Source organism: Biomphalaria glabrata, chromosome 9 (assembly GCF_947242115.1).
Source record: "Biomphalaria glabrata chromosome 9, xgBioGlab47.1, whole genome shotgun sequence".
Taxonomy (NCBI): Eukaryota; Metazoa; Mollusca; class Gastropoda; family Planorbidae; genus Biomphalaria; species Biomphalaria glabrata.
The window spans coordinates 35131754-35158242 of record NC_074719.1 but is presented as its reverse complement, the minus strand read 5'-3'; positions in this window follow the sequence as shown (position 1 = coordinate 35158242).

Genomic DNA, 26489 nt, shown 5'->3' with positions numbered 1-26489 from the left:
TACTTGCACGACATGGCCTAAATGGTGCCGATGTGTCAAAAACTCAAAACTCAAACTCTTGATTTGGAAAGATCCGCTTGATAATGCGCCCCAGATACCTACATACACTCATATTTTGGGTCTGTTAATTTCGTAACATTCTCACAATTTTGTCATTTTTTAATGTATCGAATTGACAATAGATCTAAATTTTTCTTTTTAATGCTATTAGGGTTACATTTTTTTAACAGCGTTACAAAGTACCATATTCCTAGCGCTCTCTTTCTATCTGTCACTCGAAAAAGGAGTCTAGATCTATCTTACTAATGCTATTAGTAAGATAAGAAAATATATTTTTTATTGGTCCAATCAAATGGAAATTCAGTTTGACTACAATTTGACTACAATTGACCATCTTAGCGTCAATACTGTAACAATAAAACATACCACTTTAAAATGAACTTCTTAAGCAAAAATGTCTACAAAAAATCGGAAAATTCTTGGAAGACAACAGCCACCCGCTCTATCATAACTAGGTCAAGTCATCGCGAACTGGGCGACAGCTGTCAACCAAGACAACAACAGAGCGGTACAAAAACTCGTTCTTTCCATAATTGATCAGACTTTATGAACGCCACCCGTTGAACAGGAAACATGAAAAAGACCAAGATGCCTGTGTGTAGTCGCTGAATGAACTCTTTATTTTGTGTCTGTTCTATTTTTGTGTATGTTTCTGTTGTGTTGTCTTTATATGAGGAAAGAGTCCTTGTAATCACAACAAATTTCCATAAGGATCAATAAAACAGTCTTAGCCTTAGTCTTAGATGCATATACAAACAACATTCACACACGAAGCAAATACACACTCACAACAATCGCTTTATGAATTTGACTTCTATGTACTTATCGATGACAACAAATAGCCTTGTAACACTCTGACCGAAAGTGGGATTAAGCCTTAAGCATTGTAAACTTTAAACTAGATTTAGACTAGACCTGTAAAAAAAACCTAACAACAGCCATCATGAATTTTCTCTGGATATTTATTCTGGTAATTATTAAATACACACTAATTCAACACAGATCTAGATCAGTCAACACTAAACTTAAAAAGGAAACAGTTATTACCAATCATTACACTATAGATTAATGCAAATTCAAAAACAATCTAACATACACATCCATAACATTAAAGAAGATTACCCATTTACAAATGGAAGCTCTCAATAAATAACAGACAAAATAAATACCTATCACACTTAATATAAATAGCAGGAGAATCAAACCCAGGACATTGATCTAAAGATAGATGCAACCTCTGTAAAAAAAAAGTATGCACCATAAAACAGAAAGCCTTTCAATGTGACACCTATGATGAATGGTACCACGCATCATGTCTCCATATGAATACACCTGTGTATTATGCCTTAGGCAACAAAGATGCATCATGGCACTGTGTACCGTGTGGGTTACCTCAGTTTACATCAGGGCTGTTTGATTCCTTTGATGCTGACACTTCTAACCCATACAACATCCTAAACACCATCCCAAACCAAACTCACCAACCACTAGCCAGATCCACTCCTGTTAAATCTTCTAAAACTAATAAAACACCATCATTAAATAAACCTACTAAAGAAGTAATACCAAAATACCTTAAAACATTAATAATACATTCCCAAAGCGTTAGGAACATAATCAGTGGCGTAGCAAGGTACCCGTGCCCCCCCCCCATATGACCTATTATGTGTGAGACAAAAAAAAAATCGAGCAGTTTGTATGCATCGGTACATTACAAAAAGGACTTGCTAATACAACTTCATGAGCACAGCTGACAGAAACATTTCAGAACATGTCTAAGTACTGTTTAGCACAGTGAACATAATGAGCAAGCGGCCGCTTTTGTTGAAACAATTCCAGAAGGCTATAGTAATGTCCGCTCATATTGGAAAACCATCATAGCCCTGGTAATTATAAAGAAAGATGTGATTTTCTAATTCTTAAGAGTATTTCTTCAGCCAATGCTGCAGACTTTCTGTTCTTATAGATATAAAGAAAACCTAGAAATGACTCTCTGATTTCTTTGGGTATTTCGTAATCAGAGCTCACAAAACAATATCAGAAAATAATGCTAAGTTAATAACTTTTTAATTCTTTTATGAATGCTGTCAACCATGATAAAGAAAAGTGGCGCAGGTTGGATCTCTTTTAGTATTTTTAGTAAAACTGCTTTGTCCAACAGGTCTTTTAGATCGCATTGAATCTGTGGGTCATGGTTATGTTTTTTTTAAAGAATTTATGTAGGCCTACTGCTAAAAATTGTCGTTGTTACTTGTGTCACCTAAATGATAATCTTCGCGATGACCATTAAATGAAATGTTGTGTTGATTGTCAAAACTAACATTCACTATGCGATGAATTACTTTCAGTCAGTAATTATCAACTTCTTCAATGTGCTCCTTGTTTACACCATCCACCGTTCTCAGTCGTTCATGGTGTCAGCATGTTTGGCAAGCTGGTTGATGAAGTTAAGTCATTAGTAGGCCTATCTTTTTTGTTTAATTATTCGGTTGGAAAAAAAACGACATTATTGATTCTGTCTCTGGGTATAAACCAGAAACCACCCGAACGACAGTCCAGTCAACATACAATACGAAGAGCAGCCATTTAAGTGAAAGACACTATTCCATGATAAATGGAATTATCGCTCAATCTTTAAATATTTTGTCTAAACCTCCTCCCCAATTCAGTCAGGATAAGCAACACAAAAAGTCAACATCTTGAACGATTCTTTAAGTAACAGAGTATGTTTTTCTTTCCTTGTTTAATATCTAATATACATTTCTGGAAATAGAAACATGAGAAAAAAAAGAAGATGCTTACTTTTGAAAAAAAAAGGAAATACTATCACCGCTTTTATTAACATAGAGGGGAAATAACCCAAAGAAATAATGAGACACAAACGTCCCCATCATTACAATAAACCCGACGAAAGCAGTTCCTTATATCAAGGCTGTCCAAGCCGCTTGGACACTCACTATAGCTTAAAACACGGGTTAATGTTTTGAAGTTAATATAGTTTGATATGGCGTTAAGCAATATTTCCCCACTTTTTTGTCCCCTCCAAGGGCTCAGGTAGGGAAGTTACAACTGGCCATTAATCACGCGCCATGTAATGCCGTATTTAGACTTTAAAAAGTACACAGCTATTTGAGATAAGTTGCCCCATATTAATTCAGATATTATTTGTGACTACTAAATATTTCTTGAGGGGCGCTAACCTTAATGCTTATGTTGCATATATAATAGATAAATCCCGACCTGGCCCTATTGTTGTTACGCCATCGGGTGTGGGCCCCTAAATAGCCTTGGGCCTGGGTTCATTGAACCCCTTCCCGACATGGATGCTACGCCACTGAACAAAACAGCAGACTTAGAAATTTTATTAGAACATGAGAGACCAGACAATTGCAGGAACAGAAACTTGGCTACAGCCTGAAATTTATAATGCTGAAATTTTCAATAGTGATTATGAACTTTATAGAAAAGATAGGGCAGATAATCATGGAGGAGTTCTTTCTTTTAGCAATAAAAAAACACTCTTATAGCAGAAGAAATTACCTTACCTAACTAAAAAAAAATAGAATCAACATTTTGTAAAATCAACACCACCTCAACATCCCTAATAATAGGCAGTATTTACAGACCATCAAATTCTAGTTTAGAGTACATGCAAGAATTATGTAATCTGTTAACTACTTTTAAAGAATAAAATAAAAATGCAGTTTTTTGGATTAAGAATGTAATAATCCATGCCTTACAAAGTGTAAAACACTAACCATAGTTGTTTTTTTCCCAACGATCTTCAAATTTTCGTGTATAAAGTGTATTCATTCTGTGGATTACTTGTGATTCTGTGAATTTGTTTGTGATTCTGTGTTAAGACATTTTCCATTGAAAATAAGACCTGGATGGTGGCCATCCCCCAGGTACCTTGCTTCTAAAGCTGGCAAGCCATGGGGCTGTTAAGGCCACTATGGCAAGCCTAATAGAATGCCTAAAACGAATACAGGACGAAGTGAGTTCTCTCTACCGCTTCGAGAACCCCTTTGTCTGGTTCTTGGTCCCAACATCCGCCCGAGTGAGAACCAGTTAATTAGGGAAATCATTCGGAACTGAGAAGGACCTCAAGAAAGCTTGGAAGATGAAAAACTCAGAGTTACCTTTCACTGGGTAGCACCAACTATAAACAAAGCAAATATAAAAGAAATCTCTGGAGCCTTTGCAGAAGAAGGCTCCAAGATAAACCCAATCAAGCTTGGCAATTTAGATAAGTAGGCGGCTTGGGTAAAAATCCGCAAACAGACCGAGCTTCCCCCAATATATTCAGTTAAGATACGAGGATGATCCGAGGACCTATAAGGTCCTTGTGACCATTCCGGGGCGCAGACAGCAGTGCTGGTCAAACCAGTGTCCAAATAGGGCGAACCCCAGACGGGACCAAAACCCCACAGAAGGTGCAAAGGAGGTAGGAGGGAAAATCTCCTATGCCATGGCCCTTAAAGGGAAGGGAGAGAAAAGCAATCCAAGATTAATCAATGTCTAAAAAAAAGAACGTCACAATGGTTGAAATCAGCAAAGGAGGGAAAAACCCAAACAGAAGATACGGGGGCTAGTTAAAGCGGTCTCCTCCAACCTAACAGCCCTGAAAACAAATCTAAGCAAAGTAAAAAAATTAAAACATCCGGAGGGGCAAGTTCAGCACCCACCACCCCAACCAAAATAACAAGAAAGAGGGCCCTCTCTCTCTCTTCCTCATCAGAGGATCTAAACGAGGATCCCCGGGTAGAGGAGGAGAAAAGAGAGGAAGAACAGTTCAAGCTCGAGCTGAACTTTCCAGACTCCCCGTCAGTGCTAGTCATAGATGAGGGCGGGGACCCTAACACACATTCAAACACATAAACAACAAAGCAACTCTTAAAGATAAAATGCATACACACACAATAGAATAACAACACCTAAACCAATCTCACACACTCATGGCAGACATCAAAATTTTGACACTCAACAATAACACTTAACAATAAACACACATACATAGTACATCTCACTAGGAAATACAAGCCAGATTTTATTTTGTTTGCAGGAGACCTACACCGACCTAAACACAAGGCCAAAAAATCAGTCTCTCTTATTGGGTTCCAGGAGGGTTATTTTAGTTAAGGTAGAAAGTCACGAGGGACAGCCATTTTACAAACATCCAATAGGTTTTCAATCACACTCTCATAACACGACAATATCGGAAGGATAGTAATAATTAGGGCAAGCTCACAAAAACACACATACACTATAGTTAATATTAATGCACCCGCTCAAAAGAAAGAGAAACACAAATTTTTGGGGATGCTTAGTGACATTCTACACACTCAGTACGCAGGAGAAAATTAAATTATTTGGGGGGGGGTGATTTAAATTACATTGATTCCCAACTAGACAAACAAAACACAAACACAGAAGGTTCTGCTCCTCATGTAACAATTAAAACGCATGACTATTTGTGAGGAGTCATCAAGGCTTTCCGGTTGATAGATGCCTATAGAGAAGTAGAGGTCACGGGCCGGGTCACCACGTTCAGGGACAAGGCACACTAAATAGAAACACTGATCGATAGAGTGTATGTGCCAAGGGTGTGCGAAACACAAAAGTGTAACACATCTCGTAAAAACGTTACAATATACACATCACAAAGGAGTCTTAGTGGAACTGAACCCAAAACCAAAAAGGAAAAAACATAAAGCATCGATCTGGAAACTTAACAATGACCTCTTAAATGACCCGCTCTAAAAAGAAACAATGGTAAACCTCCTAAAGTATAATACAGGACTCAAACAAACCCTATTTCAAAGTCACACAAGTATGGACATTAATTAAAAGCTCCGATAAGCAGCAAAGCCAAATACTGGCAACACTAGTCAACTCATAAAAGAAAAAAAAAGAAGAGGAAAGACTTAAAAATTTACTAGCACACGAAGAAGACGAAGCAGCCAAAACCCATCTACTAACACAACTAGAAGAACTATTTAATCTTAACTATCAATACAAAGGAGCGGAATTGAGGTGCAAAAGTAAAAAAATAACCGAAGGGCCTAACAAACTTTTTTTATCAGCAGAACAAAACATTCAAATTGACAGAACTATTGACAACATAATTGATAGTAAAGGAGAAACTATACACGACCTGGACAAAATAACAGACACATTTACCAAACACTTTACTAATATGTATGACAAAGAACAGACGGACGATAATGCACAAAAAGTATTTATACAAAACTGCAAAGAAATACCTACGACAGAACAGATAGAGACAGACGCTGCCTTTACGCTGCCTTTACGCTTGACGAACTGAAGGCTGCTTTAGACACAACACAAAACAACAAATCCCCTGGCCCAGACGGTCTGACCTTTGAAATTTTCAAAACTTTTTTCCCCAAATAGGATCCCTACTGTTATAACTATACAGCGACATGATTTCAACTTAGCATACATCACACTCCTACAAAAAAAAAAAAAAGAAAAGAACACCACACCTAGCGACATTAGACCAATCTCTGAACATCGACTACAAACTCCTGACAAAAGTGATTTTTTTAAGACTTAAACACCTCATACATCACTTAATAGGAAAGGATCAATGATGTAGCAACCCTGACAAAAACATCGACGAACTTTACCATTTTTTAAGAGACATTATATATTACTGTAAGGACAAAGACTTGAAAGCAGTCCTCCTTTCTATTGACCAGGAAAAAGCCTTCGATAAAATGGACCATGACTACCTTTTCAAAATACTGGACAAGACGAAAATTGACGGAATAATGAAGAACTACATAAAGCTAGTTTACACTGATGCCACAAGCAAACTCATAATATCCCTATTAGAAAATCTGTTAGGCAAGGGCTTCCCCTTTCCCCCTTTTTATACACCCTTTGCTTAGAACACCTTTTAGAAACAATTAGGCTAGATAGCGGAATCAAAGGAATAAGAATTCCAGGCCCCACCCGGGTATTCAAAGTTAAAGCATACGCTGATGACACCTACTCTAGACTCTAGATCTAGATTTATCATTTAGATCTACATCTAGATTTTTCTAGACCTAGATTAGATTCTACAAGTAGTCTACATTATTACCATCTATTCTTTCTAATCTAGATCTAGCTAGATTAGAATTTAATATAATTAATAATATTAATTAAATATAGGATCTAGACTAGACCTAGACACAGTCACAGTAGACTGTCACTAGAGTAGTGACACTACGGTGACTACGTCTTCGTGACTAGTGACTAGTCCTAATAAGTAAATAACTAAATAAATAGACTACTTTAGTTACTCAACTATTATATATCTAGAATTAGCTTTCACTTTAGATTTAGACTTAACTTAGGCATTGTAAACCTTAAACTAGATTTAGACTAGACCCCTTTAAAAACTAAAATCAACAACAGTCATCATGAAATTGCTCTGGCTATTTATTAGAGATGTGAATCGAACCCAACTTTTAAAGTTCGGGTTCGGTTCGGTTCGGTCAGATTTAAGTTCGAGTTCGGTTCGGTTCGATGACGAGTATAGTTCGGGTTCGGTTCGGTTCGGTCAGGTCTAAAGTTCGGGTTCGGCTCGGTTCGATGTTATGAAATTATGTAATAGCAAAATTAAGTTAAGAGATATTTTTTTTTTAAAAAGGCTTTCAGAACGCACTATTCATCATAATAAAAAAACAAACAAATATTCTTCGTGTAAAGACGTCTCTATCGAGGATTTTTTATTTCACACATAAGTCGTCACTATAATAAATTGCAATATACCGAAGAAATTCGACTATTCTGAGACAATAAAATCCAGAAGAATCACACTAGCGGAGATGTTTTAAAATGTTTTCTTCCAAACGTTTTGACCCATATTGTGCATACGCGCCTCGCAAAAAGCAGTCTACAGTTGACAAGGTCTTATTAGAAGATAAAATTACATCTCCTACTTAATATATTTTAATTTTTAAACATGTAATTATACTAATATTCAGATAAGTTAAACTGAAAATAAAACTTTTTTTTTCGACATCCCCTCTCCTTGTTTGTTGGTCGTTGGTTTGTCGCATACAAACAGCTAGTACAATTGAACCAATAAAGGCGTTTTATATTTTTACCGGTAAGGATAGTATACGGGGACTTCTTATGGTCCGTCAGTTACGCTGGGCAGGGCACGTATCCCGTATGGGAGACGAACGTATGCCAAAGACAGCCTGATTTTTTTTTTTGTGAGCTAAAAGGTGGCCGCCATAACAGAGGCGCCCCACGGAAACGCTTCAAAGACCAGCTTAGGCGTCAACTTTGCTTAGCTGACATAAAAGAGAGCACCTGGTTACATGCGGCTTCAGAACGAGTCAGTTGGAGTTCACTCCCGAAGGCCGTGGGATACACATTTGAGACCAAAGAAAATCCGCTGCCGAGGACAAACGCAGACGCGAAAAGAAAAACTAAATGGACCACCTGCGGACAGTGGTTATGCGTGCCCTGGATGTGGCAAAATATGTAGGTCACATCTAGGACTGCGCTGCCATGGGAAAGACTGCAATCCTCACTAATCTTCGGACTCGAAGACAAGCCTTATAATAACATATAAACTTAATAAACTTTAAAATAAAGTTCTTATGTGAACAACTCAATATAGCCTAACTGTTATTACAATATTCACATATTTAACTTTTGATAGAGGTGTAATATTAATGAAATATACTGATATTTAAACGAAATCTAAGTCACCACAAAACAACGTCTTTACTCTTTCATGTCTCAAGATTGTCTGCCGTTTCACATTTGCATTACGCTAATTTCATCATACTCAATTATTAAACACAAATCCGTCGCTTAACCTCTTCTTATCGCCACCAGACAACACACACACACACACTCTATGACACCCCTTTTTGTCAGGAAGTTGCGTCTCATCATCCCCCAATTCAAGGTACTCGCCATCCCCACCCACGGGGAAGGACCCAAAGTTTGAGAAACGCTGCATTAAAAATAGTGATGATCAATAATGCAAAACAAAATAATAGTAAAAATATTCTGGGGCGTTGCTAGGAATTTTTCATCTTTTGGGGGCCCGGGAGGGGCTGGACCTCTTTGGGTGCCCCTGCATTTTGCGTATTATTGAATATTGTAAAAAAAAAACCACTCATTTAGGGGCCCCTCTCAAGTGGGGGCCCGGGGAGATTTTCCTTTTCTCCCCCTTCTCCCTCACCCTTGCTACGCCACTGATAATATTCCAATATGGAATACTTCAAAATTTTGTAAAAATAAATCATTTAATAGAAGATAATTAAAATTTATTTTATACTAGAACACAAATGAATTTATTGTAGATTTATATCTACACTCTATAATCGGCAAAAACTATTCTACTCTCAACTAACATCCATCTCAAATAAAAGTGACAATATTTTAATGTTGACTTTCTACTTACTAGGAACTAGAGTCTAGATCTAGATCTAATTAGAGGGCGCCTATTCAACTCAAAACCAATATTGCAAACAGCCCGCGAAAATTCAAAGCCAGGAGGGTGTCGGCACATACGGAAAAACCCATGGGAACCCCAGCGCGCCGCTTTTTTTTTCTTTTTAAAGTTTTCAAAATACCAGACCCCCCTTTCCAAATTTTCAAAGTATAGTGGAATCATTAGAATTTAAATAAAATATGTAAGTCATTTTTTATATTTTTTAAACCAACAATAAAAAAAAAGGATGCACAAATTGCAAAATTAGTTCGGTTAAGAAAAGGAGGGTTCGTTCGGTTCGGTTCGTACCAAGCAGTTTCAAAGTTCGGGTTCGGTTCGGTCATAAGTGAGGTTCGAGTTCGGTTCGTTCGGTTCGGGTTCGGTTCGTTTCCCATCTCTACTATTTATCCTAATAATCACTAAATACACATTAGCTGAACACAGAACTAGATCTACCTTTGTCAACACTAAACTTAAAAAGGAAACAACAGTCATTAATCAATCATCACACTTTAGATCAATGCAACTTCAAAAATAACCTAACATACACATCCATAACATTAAAGAAGATTACCAATCACAAATGGAAGTTCTCAATCAGACACAGCAGAAATAAATACATATCACTGTTAATATTAATAGCAGGAGATGTAGAGTCAAATCCAGGGCCTAGATCTAAAGCAGTGGCGTAGCTAGAGTATATGATGCCTGGTGCGGTACCTCATCTTGATGCCCCCCCCCTCCAAAAAAAACTAACTAATTAATAACATTGCAAAACCTTACTTTTGTGTTCAAAATAATATGTATTTATTAATAAAATATTGTTAATTAAAAAAAAATTCACTTTTACATAAACATACTACAAATGAATTTTACGCGCTTTCTTGCTGGCAAAAGTATCAATAATTTTATCGAAATCAATTTTTTTCACCAGCTCTTGTTCAATGGACAAAATGGCCAAATTAGTGAGTCGTAAATCTTTCATCGTTGATCGCAAGTAATTCTCGATCAGTTTAAGTTCGGAAAAAACGTCTCTCGCATGTAGCGACGCTTACCGCACTAGTAAAAAATATGCAAATCATGATGACGATCTTCGGGACTGAATCATCTAGCTGATATTTTTTTATAAATTTCAACAGCTCAACAGGTCCTTGTTTTGGAAGTTCGGAGGCTTCTGATGAAACTCTGACAAACCGTTGAAGCCTCTTTCGCTCCAGTAGAAATTCGTTTTTATCAATGTGACTAGGAGCACTACGGAGATTTCGACCTGAGGATTTAATAGCTGGGTAGGCGACAAAAAATCATATCTATCTGCTACATCATGAAGTTGCTCGAATCGGGTGATTATTTCTTGAACAATCCTGTCCAAGGTAAATACATTTCCCTTCGTAGCTCTTCTTTTCTTTATGTGTAAGTACAGAGTAGTCACTTTTCTCACCAGGCATCTTTTTCTTATGGCCAATACGTTTTTGATGTTCTGTACTGATTCTCAGATCTGAGCACACGCTTTCGGCAAAGGTAATGCTGGCTTCAGCGATGTCCTCTCGATTACTACTTAAAAATGTCTCTAATGTTTTTAGTTTGAGTGAGCAGTCTCGAATAGACAATCCTTGTTTTTTGAAGGTAGAATAGCGCATCATTTTGATAAAAAAACTGAAAATAAAATAAAAAGGTTTGATTGAACTAGCATTTTTTCGTGAATTGCGGTCCTCGGGTTGCAAACCTGTTAAAATCGTTCTTAAGAAGCGAATAGGAGGTTAAAAAAACTTGTATACAAAATTGCATGCGGATCTGTACGACAGTTTAAGAGATCTCGTGATCCATGAATTGCAGACCCTTTTATATATAAGAGTCTACTAGGAATAGAATAGAATGTTGGTAAGCAAAATATAAATATTGTATTTAAACAAATTTACAAATACCTTTTTAAGGTAAAGATGGCTAGTGCACAGAACAACTATATAAACATTAGATAGTAGATAGACATGTAATACAGAAGTCTTTTTCTGGGATGTATTTTTTCATTTGTAAATATAATGATTATCACTGTGACTATAAGATGTTAAACTTTAAACTTAAGAAATAAACGAATAAAAATATGTGAAAAAATCCAGAAATTCCATAAAGATAATTTCACTAAAGATTCTACTTTATAACAAAGTAGACTAAGAGTTACCTACACTATAGGGAAAAAACTGTAAAATAAACATCTCTTTTTTTTTTTTAATTTTATTATTCAATTATTTTTAAAGAAAAAAGAAAGAACCACAACTCATGAGTCACTTTTTGTTTTCAAAATACAAGAATGGATGCCCCTGTATGTTGTTGAAGGTGTGTTTATCCAGTAAGCCTTAATAGCTCGGAGGTATTTAAAACTATTAACTCTTGTCAGCTTTCACCTCTAATATTGATGTTTTTTTAATGAAGTCCTTTTAGCTATTGGTCATGATTTGTGCTTTTTTTTCGGCATTGATTTTCATATCATATGCTCCGGAAGTCTTGTCTATGCCCATCATCAAGTCAGCTAATTTCTAACACCATTTAAATGACTAATTAGTCAATTTTTTAAAATGATTCATGATTTGTTAGATATTATATATTATTGTAAAGAAAAAATTCCCTTACAATCTTTGAGATCTAGAGGGCAAAGAAGGCCAAAGGCAAATCAGCAATTTTAGTCATGTATTTATTAAATAAATAAACAATTGTTTAAAATTTTAACTTGATCCGAGAATGGGTTTGGGAGGAATACCGTGTACAATTATCTAAGGGGACGAAACCTTACAATTTAGGGGTGAATGTGAATAAAAGTAAAGTTCCCCTTTCAGACCTTGTGATTTATAGGGCAGATAATGTTAAAGGTTATCTGTTTCTGTGGCCAACGGTTAACGAGAGTGTCATGTGGCCAGCACAACGACCAACCGCCTTTACTTTCCCCCAACTAATGTTAGGTACTAATGTCAAGTAGCCATTAGAGCTGGGTCTTCACCAGGATTTGAACCCAGAATTCCCGGTTTGGAAGCCAATTACTTTATCGCTCAGCTACCGTGCCTCTGTAAACACTGAAGGATTAATTTTCCAATTTTTTTATCGAATAAAATCAACTAATCACCAGTAATTAATTTAATTAACTAATTGCTTACTTTATATATATTTATATATTTTTTCTTATTCATGTGCGAAGTTTCAACTTTATCAGAGAATGGGTGTGGGAGAAAATCAGTTCTATATTATGACCTTTCATCACTGACGGTTGAGGGTCAAAATTATATCGTTATGAGACAATTTCTGGATAAAATGTCAAGGTCATTCTCAGACACACACACACACACACACACACACGCTTCATCTTGTCTACAGAAGAAATAAACAAGCGTCCGTGAGCATAGCAAACACTCTGTCAAGTCCAAATGATTGATGGCGTTATTACACTATCCTGTCATATAATACTTATTAGTGAGCTCAGCCTCATTCTGGTTTGCGACTTGTCGTAAAAACTTGGACAAAAAGTAAGGGAATTCATCTATTTTTTTTTTGTTTTCTTGTAAACAACATTACTTGTCTATGTGGTTTAGAAACGCATCCGTTACAGAGACACATTGTCTAAAAAAATTATAGCTTAATTCCGTCGGTCTTGTATTCGGTAGCCATTAAAAGTTTGACCTTGCTTTGTCAGCCTAAAAGAATCAAGATTGTGAAATACACGTCATGTGGACTAATGATCTTGTATAACCCAACATATGTTAGTAAGTTAGTAAGCAGTTTGACATTGATATCAGGTCTTTTGTGTTCACGTCATCAATAAGTATAATGAGGAAGTTGTCTAGTTCAGTTTTTCTCATAGTTAAATCTCATTTTCACTTTGAATACAAGAATTCTAGGAATAAACTTTGTATTTAGGCTATAAACAGGCTCAACCCAGAGTGATCTACAAAGCTTAGGTCGTTTCGTCTAATTCCAGTTGTAAAATTCAATATTATTTAAAAACAACTTTTCGTGTAATTCACTCTCATACCCACCCAAATAAAACCAACTCCTCATACAATAAACAAATAAATAAATAGAACGTTAACTTTCAATCCGGAAGGAAACAAAGATGTACATTAATCTGTTTAAATACAACTTAAATAAAATAACTATAGTTATCGACTACCACGCACTTGACTTAAACCAAGATCTTGACTTAGACTACAAAGAAATGAACTTAGACTACCCAGCACTTGACTCTGACTACCCAGCACTTTACTTAGACTATCAAGACCTTGATTTAGGCTGACAAGACTTTACTAATTAGTTAATCTACCTACAACAGTGGCGTAGAAGGGGCGGGAAAGGGTTGCCTTATTTGAAAATCCCTCCTGGCTTCCTCTTGAAGGACAAATCTGTGTCCGAAAAAATTATTTTACATTTAATATTACGCTATTATCTCATATCTTGATGTCGAATATCAAAATGCAGGGGGCCCCCGAAATCCCCAGCTACGCTACTGACCTAGAACCAGTGGCGTCACTGGGGAGGGGGGGGAGGAAGGTGCGGTCCGCACTGGGTGACACACATTCTGGGGTGACATCCAAGTAGGAAAAAATTTATCTTAGCAAAAGCAGCCCTAAAAAACTCTAGAAATATAGCCAAACATGCCTAAGAAAATCTACTGTAAAACTCGTGTCTATTTTTTATGTTGATACACATGTCCACATTGTTATATGCTTGCAAGGAGGTTACAAAGGTGGTCTTTCTCTTTACAAAATCGCATTGTAGTTATTTTATATTTTAGCACTAATGAGGTAAAAACGGCATTATTACCAAATAAAAACAAGATTACAAAGACAGTTTGTGTGGAAACACAAACTCAAAATCGGCCCCCGAAGTGATCCACCCAGGCAGGCTTCAATATTTTCAGAAAGAATATCCAAATGAAATTATATCAAAGACAAATGAGAGATAAGAATGGAGAAAGAAGGTTGACAGATCTTGTGTAGTGCCCCAACGGTACAGCAGATCAAAGGATAGGTGCAAGTGAATGCAAAGTTAGATGTGAACCTGGCCTAACTAGTTCCCCTTTCAGACCTTGTGGTCTATAGGGCAGATGATGTAAAGTTCATCTGTTTTTGTGGTCTACGGTTAACGAGGGTGTCATGTAGCCAGAAATATAAGGTACCCATTGGAGCTGGGTGGACTCAGAGTTGCCTAAGGATTCCGAAGTTGAAAATCCCAGTTTTCACCAGGATTCGAACCCGGTCCACCGGTTCGGAAGCCAAGCGCTTTACCGATCAGCTACCGCGCCTTAACTGGTCTAACTGAAGTTTTATAACAGATGTAATTGTTTTGAAAAGGATCAATCTCTTTTTCGAATGCTCAACAAAAAAAAAAGAAATTATTTCCTCAATATAAAAAATGTTCACGAAAATGACGTTTACAAGATTACTATTCTTTTTAATGTAGGTCTAACTTACAATGCATACTAATTAGCTTTTTCTCTTTAAAAAAATGCTTGCATAACTGATTTTAAAAATTAGATTTTTTCGCTTTCAGAAAAAAAGTAGCCCTTGCATCAGAACTTTGAATGGACTAAAATATTGTGATGTCGGATTTTCAATATCTTTTCTAGTTTACGAGATCTAAACGGGACGGACGGACAGACGGACAGACGGACAGACGGACAGACATTTCGCACAAAACTAATAGCGTCTTTTCCCCTTTCGGGGGCCGCTAAAAAATATTAATTTAATGGACGTCGTTTTATCTTCTTTTCTACTTTCACAATTGATTGAAAAGGTTTTTTTAAATAAAACATTTTACAGCCTCTTCACCATCGTTATTCTAGAGTCTAACTCCTTTTTAATGCAGAACGGGCCTATTTCTCCCGACAACCGTAACATCTTATATTGAATTTTTTTTTAGGTTTAAACATGATCTTAGGACAACAAGTCTACTACCAACGTGCATAATCTACTACATCATTTCTGAAGCTGTTGGGAAGGGGCGTGATCTCATAGGGAATACGACGTCATGAGCAATAGAGAGTGGAAGGAGCCGTTCAAATTATTTTACAAGGGTAAAATTTAAAAAGTTGTATTTTCATTGAAGTGATCAATTAATGTTTAAATATTAATCGAGTAATATGACTTTTTTTTGTGTTTAAAAATTTTAAATATTGTAAGTTAAAGACTTTATAGCATCTTTTAAAAAGGATCTTTTAAATATCTACCCTTTTTTTGTGAGAGGCATTATCAACAATATCGATTCAAAACGTTTTGAAGAAGATATTTCAAATCATATCCACTAAAGTGATTCTTCTCGATTGGACGAAATTCTCTCAAATGTGTAACATCTTAAGTTGACGACCTTTGTGTGCAGGGGTGGACTGGGTATCAAAACCGGCCCGGGCATTTCTAAACCATCAGGCCCATAAATTGTATATTATATGATGGACATCCAGTTCTAGGTCTACCTGTCCTCAGAATCATTATGTTAAATTTGATAATGTATCGATAAATGTGCACATGCTTACAGTGAACACTATGTCCTTATAAGGAATAAAGGCTTTATGTTGCTTTTTAATCGTAAAGTGTATAGGCCCTAAAAAGATGAAGCTTTACCGATGTAGGCTATTACATTATATCGGAAATAAAAGATTTTTAAGAAAATACTTCGCTCATAGGCCCCTTCCCCTGAAAAAGGAATACTATGAAAAATTTAACAATTTAATAGTGGCATCCATGCGGCCTTTATTTAATAAAATACAGACGTGATTTAAAAAAAGAAGATACTTACTGTGGTCCTACCGGCCCATTTTGGATACCGGCCCACCGGGCATTTGCCCGAATGCCCATATAGCCAGTCCGCCCCTGTTTGTGTGACAAAATCTAAAACGAGAGAGAAGACCCTTCTTTTAACACGAAGATTGTCTTTCTTCTCTTCAGACATACTTGCGCTATACATCCCTCGCATAATAATATTGTCTAAAGCCGCCTCCTTTATTAGACTTATTTTGAGAACATTTTTTTTTTACTAGGATGAAAAGTGCTTTCAGATTCCAAGAAAATACTACATAATTGAAGACCCACTCATTTATACTTTAACATTTGCGTGGGCTCTTCTTACTATGAGAAAAAAATAAATGCGTTAAAGAACCCAGAACATAAATTTATGAAGCTTAGAACGCCGCAGAAAACGCGTCCAAACACTACAATACTGCATGTAGAGGGAACCTGATGGCTCACTAATACTATCTCCAGAAAAACACTTGCCTGGTTATAAAAATTACTTCAAAATTCTTAACAAAACACTAGTTCTGATAGGAAAAAGACTTAACGTTCAGCGGTGCGCCAACGGTAAAAGTTTGAGAATCACTTCTCAACAGCCTCGTGTGACTCTCAAACTTCAGATACGGCCAGCCCCACTTTTTGTTCATTTCATTTTATGTGACCTGAAATCCTCTTACTAGAAGAAATAGTACAAGCAAGATTTAAGGAGAATGAGTTTCTGAAGCTACGAAATGCTAAAAAGTACTTGGCGGCCGGAATTCATCTAGAAAACGTGTTCTCGTATCTTTGTAACGTACCCATTAACGTACACGTAAGGTAATTAGGTGGAGAACATCCGCCATGAAATATAATTCCACTCGTTAGCTCTGCAATAAGAAACAACATTTTCTTTCAGTTAACAGTAAAAGGAAACTTTAAATTACGTTCTCTCTCCATATTCAAAGAACCTTGTTCTTCAGATCTGCAGACTCTCTATCTCAGTTAGAAAGTCTTTGAATTGGCGAAGGAAAAGAGTTTTAGCCAGCATGAAGTGGATACCCTATTACTATTAGTTCTATTACCATGTACATATCTTCAGGACATGTGTACATAATTCTTTCAAATGAATAATAAACTTACAATGGTTGATTGGTAATGTCAGGAGGGTGTTTTCGGACTCATGTAGGGTATGATGTACGGGCCCGGCTTCCGCTCCTGAACAGTGTAAACCGAGAACAAAGAATACTAGCATTTGAACCACAAACTAAATTGAACAACGAATACAAATTATCCAACGGAACTGTTACTGATTAAATAACAATTGTCAAAGTAAACAATATTTAATAATACGTAATTGCAACTTAATAAACTATTCACAATATATATCATTGTGGTTAGCATTCCATTAATAAATATTCAAATAGCAATAACACACCTTCCACACACACACTCCATCTCGACGTCCTACAGGACATTAACTTCATACACCTTCAACAACGATAGTTAACGATACTGCTCCAAGGGCGGAAAGGCGACACTCTTTCCCATAGCCCCAAGCCTAACACCCGTTAAAACAGGGAAACAGAAAATCAGCTAACAAACTAACAAAAGAAGCTCTCTCCACTGAGGAAACTAAGGATGACTTAAACATACACATACACAATATTCTAGACAACTAAACGAACCAAATGCAAACTACTTCCTACATTAAAAAACAAATATTGAATACAAAAAGAAAACTTCACGCGCGCACGACATGTATCTCATTATTAATTATGTTAGTAATATCGACAAAAATATTTTTGCAACTGTCATACTATTCATTACAGATTTTAAAATCGATATTTTTGTTGTTATGGTATTTAATGATTTTAAAATCACTTAATTACTGAATTAGCTATATCTACTTAGTGTGTTTGTTCTTCGAGGGGCAATAATCCCAAAAGTTCTTTTTTTTTTGTTGCCTTTAGTTGAAATAAATCACGCATGGATGGTTAATGGTGGTACGTCTGGTCACTTGACCGACCGAATGAAAGTAAAACAATAAATTTATTTTTAAAAAAGGTGTACGTAATATACATAAACTTTGTCGATTTGATGACCAGCGACTAGCAGTGTTATTGCTCCTTTCTAAAAATGTGCCTATTTTCTATAGACTTGCGTTTCAAATATTTTTCTCTATTACAAGAAAAGTTCATAAATAATATTCCGTGCTTACGCTACAATTTAGTGAAAAAGTCGCAGCCAAGGAGTCAAAGAGCCGCATGAGGCTTGAGAGTCGCATTTTGCGACCTCTGCTCCTGGCGAAGTAAATTAGGTGGTCCCCAAATGAAAGAGAAAAAAAATATATACTTCAAAAAATTAATAATTAATTGTAACTTTTTATTTAGCGCTACTTTCATGCTATTGGCTTGCTCAGAGCGCAATTTGGGTATCTGGGAGAAGGTTTTCCGTGCTGGATTTAGGCGCTCAGTAAAAAAAAAAATCTGCTTGGGTCGGGTGTCAAACCTCGAGCCACCTTCTTAAGACCACGCTTCCAAAGCAATTTATTAAAATCTTAATGTACTCAACAATAACATTGAGTGAATACATCTTTCGCTATTTCTTATCTTTAAAAAATTGAGTCTTATGCAAGGCCCACACCAATCGAAAGCCCTAGGCGGCTGCCTAGTTTGCCGATGCCTTAGGCCTGCCTGTCCCACCCCAAATCATGATTAAATAGAAGACCCATGACCTTTGCACTCGATTGTTATGATTAAAAAGACATGGTTTTGTGCTATAATTAAATATTCTTATTTCGTTATCTCTTTGAAGACCTTTTAGTGTTAGTTTTATTGGATAGACTTAGTATATGTTAGTATATAAAACTGTCATAACACTCATAACGCAAACCAAGGTTAAGTTAAACTCTATTTCAATCCTTACATTCGCTCCACTCTTATCGAACTATTTTCTGTTTGAAATAGGAACCATTTTTAGCGGCCCCGGTAAAGGGAAAAGGCGCTATTAGTTTTGTGTGAAATGTCAGTCCGTCTGTCCGTCCGTCCCGTTTAGATCTCGTAAACTAGAAAAGATAGTGAATATCCGACATCATAATATTTTAGCCCATTCAAAGTTCTGATGCTACTTTTTCTTTTCTAAATGCAAAAAATCCAATTTTTTAAATCACTTATGCAAGCATTGTTTTCATAAAAATACACCTTTTTTACAACTGTTTACTATTAATAGTAACAAGGACTTGTAATTTTTTTTTTAACATTTGTATTACTACGATATGTAAGTTCTGTCCTACTAACTACTGCATTTACTCAAAAATAATGTTTGCTTTTTTCTAAGATAAAAAATTTATTTAGTATGCATATAAGTTGGACATAATTTAAAACAACATTTAATAAGTAGTTTTTCATATTATCGCGTGAACTGCAAAGTCACAAGTAACTATAGAACACTTAACTAAAGGATTTTTTTTACAGTAATGTTTTTAATTTCTTTGTTTGAGGATTTGAATAAGAGATTGACCTTTTAAAAAACTATTAGATAAATTAGATATTCATTAAAAGACATCAGGCCAGGTTCTCATCTAACTTCATATTCACTTTTACCTATCCTTTGGTTTGCTGGACCGCTGGGGCACCACACAAGATCTGTCAACCTTCCTTCTCCATTCGTCTCTGTCGTTTGTCTTTGATCGAATTTAATTCCGATGTTCTTTCAGAAAATATTGATACCTGCCTTTTTACCTGCCTCTGTGGACCACTATGGGGGGCCGATTTTGAGTTTGTGTTTCCTCACAAACTGTCCTTGTTTTATTTTGAAAACATGTAACATAATTGTATTGCTTTTTCTCTAGCCTCTTTAAGGCTAACAGCCACGATCTAGTTTTGCGTACATCAAATAAATACATGTTTTAATACATCAAAAAATAAGGATAACATTTTTTATTACAAAGCTTATATTAACTCCCACCGTCTGTCTGTGTGTCTGGTACAAATGTTGTACAAGTTATTTCTCCATCTTCCCATTCTCCAATCAGGTTGAAACTTAGCACATTTAACCTCATTCACCGATCGTAAACAAACAACATTGAGTCACGTGCTTCTCTTCTATATAAACTATGATTCAATTTTAATCAACAATGGTTATCACGTGACAGTTTTTTTGTTCGTTGTTTTATCAATATTTTCACTTGACCGTTCGATTTGGTGAATGGGGTTTAAAAATGTCCCATTAACTATTTGATAATTGGTAATTAAATAATTGTATTCGATATTAAAAAGGGAAATAAATATTACAGTTTGAGATGATATGTTCATTTCTTTCTATTATATAAACTTTGTTTTTAAAACAAAAGTATTTAAAAATATTTTGCTTGCTTAAAGTCTGTTTACACATAATATTTTATAACGTGAAGTCTCTTTTAAAGTTGAAAATCGGATATGTTTAGCTATTTTATTATTTTTTTTTTCATTTTTTAAATTAAAGCAGAATCACCCAGTATACGGGCCTCTACCCGGAAGTTTTTACATTGCTTTTATTTTAAAGGTATTAAAATATATTATTTAATATTTGACATATTTTCCTATATTTTAAGGTTGTTTATTTACTTACCCCTTCATGGTACATTGCCTCTTACGTACTTGGTACATTGCCACTTACCCCTTCCTGGTACATTGCCACTTACCCCTTCTTGGTACATTGCCACTTACCTTTACTTGGTACATTGCCACTTACCCCTTCCTGGTACATTGCCACTTACCCCTTCCTGGTACATTGCCACTTACCCCTTCTTGGTATATTGCCACGTAACTAAATTTCGTAGGTCCTAACTTACCCCTATTTGTCAATTGCCACTTCGTAAGATGTGTATGCGCTCTTATTTAAATATTATATTCACACTGCAGTTTATCTGGGTATACAAAGCATCAACACAATCCTAATGCAGTCTATGTTGAACCCACCATTTCTTTCCATACTTACTAGACAACTGGTTTAAAATAAGACGCAATACAGCTTAGTGAATGTATGTTGTTTTTTTTTTATGCATAGTGTGTCTTGAATATAGTTATTACTTCCCCTATTGTCAAAGCAAAATCTGCTGCGATTAAATGAGCGATTGTGGCCCTTAGTGCTGTTATAGTTACATAGCAGCAGATGAGACTTTCCAACCGTTTGTTTCCAACTGGTTAGTGATGGGCAAAAGTTGACTAAAAAGTTAGAAACTTTTAGTTTAACTAAAAAAAAAAATAATTAAGACCATTGTTTAACTAGAAAATAAAGTTTAGTTAAAATCGTAGTTTAATTATTTTTTTTAGTTTCTAACTAAAAAGTTTAATTAAAATTTGTACAACTTTTCAACATGTGGTCAGGGTTGAAACTCACATCCCTTTTTTCTGGTCATGTGATATCAATAACTCTGATTATCAAAAAAAAAATTATGCAGTTAACTATTTAGTCAGTCTGCATTTGAAGAGGGTAAAGAAAGATGCTGGTAGAAGTTTTGGGAGTAAATATTTGCAACTGAAAGTAGCAGTATTATAACATGTTAAATATTTTTTTTCTAAAAGCTTCTATGTAATATTATGAATGAGGTTGTTCCGAAATTTTTTTGAGACACATGGTGGTGTTTAATTTCTGTTTCTAGTGGGAATCTGATAAGTGAATTAGGTCAAAATTTATATTTAATGGTTTTCATTAATTCATTTGCGGCAAACAATAACTTTTTAAACTTCAGGAACATCAAAAACACCCTTTTTATAGTCCTAAGATTTATTATTGAGATCTAAGTCGTAATTGACAGCTAGGTCTATATAGATCTAAAAGCATTAGGATAATCAACTATAGAGAAAAAAAACGTAATCCACGCCCTCTCTGACCATAAATGGCATAAAGTAAATAGAATGTGTCCAACTGATTTTAACAACCTGGTCAGCTAGACATACACATTTAGCAATAATGTAGGCCTAGTGTACTGTAGGTGTGTAGTCGATGATACTACAAGACTACCCTGCAATAGTGTTTGCTTAATGTGGAGTGGTCAGACAAGAAAATAACTCACTGGCATGGCTAGTCAAAAATGTTCGTAGATATATCTTTACACTAAAATAATTACACACCCTCCATGCCCAGAAACAAATAGACAGTGTGTTATTCGACTGATTTTAACAACCTTGACAGATAGAAGTTACGTGTATGCCTATATATTGTACTTAGTGTGCAATCCATAATGACAAGACCACCTGTTTTTTTTTCCCTTTGTCGTTTAACGGTTTTGCAATAGTGTTAGTAGTATTTTTAGTGGTCAGACAAGAAAATAGCACATCGGCATGGTTAGTCAAGCATGTATTTTATACTATAAAATAGTTATACAGATCTAATGTTTCTTAATATCCAACGATTTCGTTTCTATTTCTTTGGTTACTAGATCTAAATTTGAAATTCTAAATCTATGTTATTTAATAAGATTTTAAACGTTACCGGTATAAGTAAGATTTTTCGATATATATTAAATTAATATAATTTTAAAAAAGAGTACCATTTTTTTTCTAAAGGATTTAATTCAAGGCAAAAATACAAACACACATATTTATTTAGACATCCTTTTTTTAGTATTTTATTGTGCATTAACGTTTATGTAAGAAATATATTCCTTATTACTAATTTTATTATGGATTAATATTTCTAAAATGTTAAAAGAAAAAGATCAAACAGTAGGCATACAGTCGGCTGATTATATATACACATCTATATAGGTCTAGTTAAACCCCGCCTCCCCCACCCACACCCCCAAAAAAAAAAAGTTATGAAAAGTTTGTGCTAGTTATCTTTATATATAATTCTCGTCTTCCCTAATCAGGTCAGACGAGAAGTAAATGGGAAGATCACTCTCTTATTTCTGCGGATACGATAAAAAAACAAGAGAGGGAGAACACGTTTTCACAGCTCGCTACGGACTGTCAAACCCTGCCCGCTCCCATCCCATGCGGGAGGTTTGGACTAGGAAGTAAACTATCGTCAACTCTGAAGGAACATCCAAAACATGTAAAATATTTTACAAACACTAAATAGCATGGCCGGACTTAAACTTAAGCATTGTGGGGCCCTATTCGAAAAGGATTTTGAGGGGACAAGTTTGGGTAGGGAAGCGGACAATAAATCAAATTTAAGAGTTTGTATTAGAAAATAAATTCGTCTATGTATTTTATTCATTCTTTACTACGTACAGATTTACTTTACGAGCCTCGCGTGTAGCATAGTCATACAGTATATCATAATACTTTTGTTTCCCACATAGATCCCGCTCAATAGCAAGAATTACCAAATGTTTTAATCTATCATTGAGAATTGTTGACATCAAGTAATTCTACATTAGTTTGAGGCGCGAGAAGCTTCTTTCGCCTGATTACACAATTACGGCTAATGCATAATGCCGTTTTCATTAATAGCGTGTAGGATTGACGTTTTCAATATTGAATGACACCCCAAAATCACATTTTTTTTCCTATGTATTTCCGTATATTTTAAGAACTTTTTCGTATATTTTGCAATTTCGTAAATCGACAGGAGCGCTCGGAAAATCTGTTTTAAGTTATAAAATGGTTTAATTTAATAATTTATACACCTTGAATTAGTGCGGGTTTCATGAAAGTGCGGACCCTTCGGTCACATAGGTTGCAGTGGCCTAAGACCGGCCCAGCAAAATAGCTATGCTATGACGCCGGTCGACTAATCTTATATAATACAGACGTTACTTCAAAAAAGAAGATGATTACGTCCTACGCGTCATGCTTTCAGTCATGCATATTAACCAATGACTTAAATTCTGCCAAGTCACTGGTTATCCTGGCTAGCTCAGGCATCCCATTCCATGCTCTAATAGCACTAGGGAAGAAGGAGCATTTGCACAAATGTGTCTTAGCATATGGGACGAGGAATGTGCCTTTATCTTTGTGTCTTTCTGAGTATTTTATACATTTTGTTTTTGTATTTGAAGATTATGGTTTAGTGATGTATGTATAATTGCTACTTTACTTTTGAGTCTTCTGTCCTGAAGGCTTTCTAAATTTAGTGATTTAACTAAAGTTGTTACTCTAGTCAAATTTGAATATTCGTTTGTTATAAATCTCACTGCTCTATTTTGTGTCTGTTCCAGTTTCTTAATGTTTTCTTGAGTTGAGGGGACCCAAACGGAGGATGCATATTCTATTATTGGCCTAACCAAGGTTAAATAACATTTTAGTTTTATGTTCTTATTTGATTTATAGAAATTTGCTAGGACAAATCGTACAAATGCTCCTTCTTCCCTAGTGCTACTAGAGCATGGAATGGGTGAAGGCCAAGACCTATAAAATGCTTCCTAATTACTAGCGTCTCAAATAGCCTCTGACCAGCAGTCCAACTTACGTGTGGCTCATATCTAAGTCCATTTCCTGGCCTTCACGTGTGGCTCAAATGTTGAGTCCATCTCCTGGCCTTCACATCTAGATCAGATATTTAGTCCAACTCCTGGCCTTCACGTTTAGCTCGGATATTGAGTCAAACTCTTGGTCTTCACGTTGTTGCTCAGAGTCCGGCGGAACTGTTTTCAGTAGCAGGAGAAATGTGCGAAGGCAAGTAACTGGCGCTTAAACCAGTAAGCATCGGTAAGGAGGGGCTCGTTTACCCTGGCTGGCTACCCACATAGGAGAAGGAGGAAAACCTCTACTGCCTTGTAGCTATACCCCATTATGGGAAAGGCTTCAGAGGGCATTATGTATATTAGTATATTCATTAGAGGGGGATAGCATTACGTTGCTAGGGGTGCCAGTTTCCAAAAGATAATCGATAAGCAAGAATAATAAATTATTAAAATAAATTTAAAATATGTAATTATATTAATAATATTATTAATAATAATAATAATGTCGAAAGTGCGGAAAACTTGTGAATCAATTGAAAACATAATGGCTGGATGTTCATCTTTATCAGATTCCTCCTATCTGGGTTCTCAAAAACAAGTAAAGTAATGAATACATCCACACCTGGCTTTGAAACATACTCTGATTAAGAAAAATACAGTATTTGCAATAGTTTATGGCTTCCACTTTTCCAAAAAAAAAAAAGGTTCAGGAAAGAGCAAATTTAAAAAATTCTTTATTTTTTATTTTTCAATTTGCTTAGGGCCTTATGAAATCTAAATACCTCAACTCAATTAAGAAATGTGTAATTATGTTTCATATAATATGGACTCTTGACTTCACAGTTGGAAATAAAATCACGTCTCATTATAAGACCTTGTCAGTTGCATTGCATGTTTCTCATTGTACCAGTTCCAGCTGGCTTGAATACTGAGAAGATTGCTGTGATAGACAAGGTACAGCGTGGGAAATTCTGGAAATATGGCAACATCGATTGTAAGTGGAAACATTGAGAAAAGTAGAGAGATTTGAAGTAGACTACCCCATTCTTACCTTGCGATCTAAAGGGCAGATGTAAAGGTTATGTTTCTATGGCCGACGATCAATAGGGATGTCCAGCGCCCAGCACGAAGGCCAACAACCTTGGCTTCCCTTTAACTAACGCCATATACACATTAGAGTTGGGTGGACTCAGGGGTGTTCTAAAAAATCCTGAAATTTAAAAACCCATTCCTTACCAAGATTTAGACCCGTGATCTCTAGTTCTGAAGCCAAGCACTTATTACTCAGCCACCACGACTCTCATGACATTTTCGGTGCTCTAGAATACAAGTCCAAGGAATGAAAGCTTCACACAGCGGAGCTGAAAAGGTAGGGTGGGGGGAAGAGAGAGTCTGAGGCGGATTCCGGGGTACTCTGAATGTAATTTACCACATTCATGTTACATTGCAGTTAAGATTAAATAAAACGCTAGAAAACAGATCTCAGAATACTGCATATATACAAATACCAATTTACATTTGAAAAAGCTTTAATTTTTTATTCATTAGGCTGTTAACTATATGGGTAGGCAAAGCAAAGTGATAAAGTGCTTGGCATCCTAACCGAGGGTCCTGTATCTCGTTAAAGACTGGGATTTTTTAATGTCCGGACTTAGCTGCGCCTCTTAGTCCACCCAACCTAATTGTGTACCTGACATTAGTTGGTTGGTGGCTGTGACACCCTCGTTAACCATCAACTAATGAAACATATGACCTTTTAATTATCTGCCCTTTAAATCGAAAGATCAGAAAGGGGTGCTTTAGTTATTTTACTTCA